Source organism: Camelina sativa, chromosome 4 (assembly GCF_000633955.1).
Source record: "Camelina sativa cultivar DH55 chromosome 4, Cs, whole genome shotgun sequence".
Taxonomy (NCBI): Eukaryota; Viridiplantae; Streptophyta; class Magnoliopsida; order Brassicales; family Brassicaceae; genus Camelina; species Camelina sativa.
Genome location: NC_025688.1, coordinates 1,441,880 through 1,446,871, shown reverse-complemented (window position 1 = coordinate 1,446,871; position 4,992 = coordinate 1,441,880). Strand labels below are relative to the sequence as shown.

General features: G+C 28.5%; 1 protein-coding gene and 1 long non-coding RNA gene across 2 annotated transcripts in view; both read right to left on the bottom strand.

Annotated features, from left to right (window-relative positions):
- The window catches only part of LOC104779528 (cyclin-J18-like), a 63,514-nt gene that overhangs the window by 55,859 nt on the left and 2,663 nt on the right, over positions 1-4,992 (bottom strand). The window lies entirely within an intron of this gene.
- Positions 3,521-4,329, bottom strand: LOC104779526. Its single transcript, XR_766487.1, has 2 exons — positions 4,213-4,329; positions 3,521-3,780 (listed from the first exon to the last, which is right to left on the bottom strand). It is a non-coding gene; the product is annotated as an uncharacterized LOC104779526 (long non-coding RNA).

Genomic DNA, 4,992 nt, shown 5'->3' with positions numbered 1-4,992 from the left:
TATATTATTCTGTTTCACGGAAAAATACGATAAATTGGCGAAAAGACCGACGACGGGTACGGTGCGGGTGAGTGTGCCAGAAGATAAGCGCGTTGCCGCTATGAGAGCGTGGTGGATACGTTCCAATTAGAGTACAAGGATGAATGTGACGCCAGTTATGAGAGAGTGTGTTTGTGTTGTGTTTTTTGGTTGTCGTGTAGTGGTGATAGAAGAAGAGTCACTGACATAAGTAGCTGTGTTTTGACGGTGTAGTGTAAACTTTACGATAAAAATTCTTTGTTTTCATATATATAAATATTTATAATACCATTTTTTTTTTACTCGTGAAAATAAAAATAAAAATATATGCAACTAATTTTTGTAACGTTTTGTATCCAGTAACTTTTTTTTATTATTAATCAATTGTTCAAGCTATTTTACTATTACGTAATTGTAAACTTCATCTGACATGTTAGAGAGATCATCAATATATTTCTATGAATATAAATTTAAATTCTGTAACAAATTAGGTAGACAAATAATATATTATCTCAACAGAAGTTAGACGAGAATATATATATAACGGTACATAATACACAACTTCATAAAAGTATGTGCATATATTATTATCTTTCATATTCCAAATGTAACAATGTAGGCATGGGCGTTCGGATATCGGATCGGATTTTAGATTTGTTAGATATTGAATCTAACATCCATTCGGATATTTATAAAATTTGGATCGATTTCGGTTCGGATAATTCAGATTTCGAATCAGTTCGGATATAATTATTGATAACCAAAATTAAACCAAAAGTTATTGGACAATATTTTATTCGAATACTTTTAATCTTCTTGTACCAAGTAACCATACTAATGGAGTATTAAAACAAAATAAAAAAGATAGAAATAAAGTAAATGACAAGATTCTCATAGAACCATATAAATACATAAAAGATATGAGACATATCTATGGGAATATCAAACTGTTTCTTATATATTCGGATATCTATCGGATATCGGTTCGGATTGGATAATATCCGATATCTAAAATAATGAAAGCCAAAAACCAATCGGTTATTTTTAATATCGGTTTGGTTTTAATCCGCTTATTTCGGTTTGGATACGGTTCGGATTTTCGGATTTAGATTTTATGCCCAGGCCTATAACGATGTATACGAAATCAAATATAATATTGTTCTACTAATAATTGTTAGTACTATTTACTAATAAAACTTAAACGTTAAAACAATCAAACAATGATCGGGAGAAGAAAATGTACCACAAATGGGGAGGACAGAGACTTCTATTGTTAGTTTGGACTCTGATTAATTAAAGTTGAATACCTCTCTTAATAACAAGAAAGATGCCAACTTAGTCTAATCAAAAGTATGGTCACTCATTAACGCTCTTCTCCTACCAGTTTCATTTCATCAATAAAAGTAGAAGTCTATTTTAATTAACAACTTTTGTTAACATCCCATTCCCATCCAAACATAATTATTGCTCTCCATACCAACTAATCAAGCTGCAAATCATTATTTTATTGGGTTTTTTTTTACTTACATAGTTTTTATATAAACGAGTAACGATCAAGTTCAATAATTTATAAAATTAGTATTTATTGTCATTTTACCATACATATTCAACGTTATTTTTTAATGGTTAGGGCATCTCCAACCCACCTCTATATTTGCTTTTTAACTCTATTTTAGAGTAAAATCTACTCCAACCCATCTCTATTTCTACCTCTATAATAGAGATCTCTATTTTTTCCTATATATATAGAGAACTCTATTTTTTCCTCTATAATAGAGTTAAACTTTTTTATTTATAAAATGGTCCTTGAACTTTTAATACTTTTATATTTATCATCAAAATAAATAAATTATATATTTAAATAGTTTAATAATAATTTATGAAGTGGAGGTTTTGTATTTAAATAATATTTATGAGTGTTAAAAATTTAAATAATGTTATAATTTTATGAAAGTTTCACAAATAATAAAATAAATAGGTTAGTTTGCAACTTTTATAAGTAAAAGGTATTAATAGTAAAATAAAAAAAAAGAATCTCTACGGAATATTCTTTTTTAGAGGAAAAAATATAAGTATCCATTGGAGCAAAAATCACCTCTATTATAGAGTTCCTCTATTTTAGAAGTAAAAATAGGGAAAACCATTGGAGATGGTTTTAGAAACTTGGAATATAGTCCACTTACACGATAAAAACGACATTAATCAAATGAAGATCGAATTGAACTTTCCATTAATCAAATGAAGATCGAATTGAACTTTCCAGCTAACACATAATCAAGGTATGGAACATAGTTCTAGCCATTAAAGTTTTTAAAGTCTCCAAATTTTGTTATCATATTTTTGTACACTGTTAAGTATCTAAATGCTTTGTCCTTTTTTTTTTAAGAGAAAAATATATATAAACTGTCCACGTTTATAATTTTTTTGTGCAAAAAAAATATCTTTGTAATTAAAAATCAAAAGATGGCACATAACTCTTAACATAAAAGAAAAAAAACGAAAAAATATTATAAAACATTTAAGGTGGTTGGGCAGAAAAAGAAAAAAGAGAAAGTAGCTAGAATCGGTTCAATTTTGAGTGGGGAAATACGGTCCATACATTTATAAAATAAATTAATAACCATAAGACTTATTCGCATCAATTTAAATTGTATGATTCTATTCATTAAGTATACGATCTTATGGGAGTAGTTATACATACGTCTCCCAATAATAATAAATTTGGGTAACTTAATAAAACAAAATTTGACCCATAAACTAACAATCTTTTACGAAAACATTTGTTTTTTTTGTTTTGTTTTGTTTCTGTACTACCCAGTTTAATACCGCATGTGTGGGAGACTGAATGAATATTAAAAGTCAACGTCGTGCTGGATACAGTCGTAATACGATTATGAGGAAACATGATCAATTAAGAAGGAAATGTACTTAATCAGTTAATCATATTATTCGTTTTATATAAGAGAATCATACATATGCCATGAAAGTATAAGCAAAAAAGAATTGTTTATGAAAACAACACTAAATGTGATTTTTTTTTTTTTTTTGACAAACTAAATGTGATTTCTTTTTTGGTAGAAACACTAAATGTGATTTAATACTAAAAAGAGTTAATAAAATCACTATAATAATGTGCTAAAAGCCTAAACCCCTTAGGATGCCACTGGGATTAAGTGTCTAATCATTCCATCTAATCATATACTTATCTAGTGGTTGGATTTTAACATCGACGTGGCAAACCCATTTCACAACTCAACAATCCTGAATTATTGGTTGTTTGAAAATCAAATAAACATTAAATTCAAGGACTCTCATTTTTGGAAGGGTCAAATAGTTATTTTATTCAAAAATTTTGTTATAGCACAGGTCACTTTTGTTTTGTGTAATGTAATAGTAAATATTACAGTGAAGTTAGGATTTTAGTACTATAGAAAGCTTAGAAACAAAAATCTGTAAATGCCAAGTGGAATTGGTTATTTCTCTCTTTATTTTCACATTTTTTTGTCTTTTCTTTTGTCAGCATTAGTTATTTGTCTTTATGTTGGTGATATTTTTCGGTTTAATAGTGAAACTAAATTATTTGAGGATATTTGGAGAAGACAAAGCCTAATGTGGTACAGTAAGGACAAAAATATTCAGAGTTAAAGTACCAATATAATAAATTCGCACATTTATGTAGGTGAAAGTAAATTAAATTTTAGATGGTTCGAAGTGGATCTAGTAACTCACATGCTTGGTATGTCGCAGCGCAACCGTCATTGCCTTGTGAAGCATTACATATATCATTAGATCCCCATGTGTTACGCATATCGATTTATTCTACCCTCATCGTATATATTAATATATACATACAATATACGAATTAGAATTTCACAAAACATTACAAAATACACGTGTATTTTGTAATTCTCCAACTCAATCATTCTACTTTATTTAAAGGTCAAAATTATGGACCAAAACCTTACTGGAATTTATATTTAACGACTCTATTAACAGTTTGAAGGCAGGAAAATTAAATTTTAAAAGTAAGGAAATTCATATATGATGTGTATAAATATGTACGTGTGTGTATGCATATAGACCCTACATACATGTCCTTATATCTTCGAAAATATATATATGCATACTTTATTTCAACTTTAAATTGTGCTAAAAATAAAGTAGAAGATAAGAAGGGATTAAAGCTGCGTGTACCTGTAGGGTTTAAGGAGAGTTTAGGAAGGGTGAGAGTAAAGGATATGATCAAGTATGTATCCAACAAGCTCCACCACTTCCTTTTCTTCCTTGTTTGTCACCATTTTCACTGTCCAAAAAAAAGACAAAATTCATAATCATATACTATATTAAAAAACAAAATTCATAATCATATACTATAATAAAAAGGAGTTATAATATAAAGAGACAGTTTCAGAAGGCTCATCGTATATGAGCTCCTTGGAAACTACTCCAGTGGCGGAGCTAGGAAATCAGTTTATCAGGGTCAAAAAAAATTTAAAGGGTCAATTATGTTATTAAATTTTTTTATAGGGGTCAATTATGCTATTTTACCAGGGTCAATTTGATTTTTTCCCTAATATTTTAACCAAATTTAAAAATTCACTAGGGTCATTTGACCCAGATGATTCTATACTGGCTCAGCCCATGAACTACTCCTAACTCAACAAACATCTTTGGTGTATAATTTTGGTTATATTTTATGTATCAACCTCCTAAACAAACAAAGAATCCAGCTTTAAGTGAAAGCAAGAAACATAAATATAAAAATGAAAAATATTTTTTACGGAAACAGACACTCTTTTAGCCAAATAGGTGATTTTTGTCGATATTCTAATACAAAACTAAAATGCTAACACTAACTTTATAACAATGGACGTTTTTGATCTATTGCAAAAATTTCAAAGATACTTAAATTTGAAGTAGTCGTTATTTCACAACACCTTATCCAATTTCTATAATTAACTGAAAATGAAAATG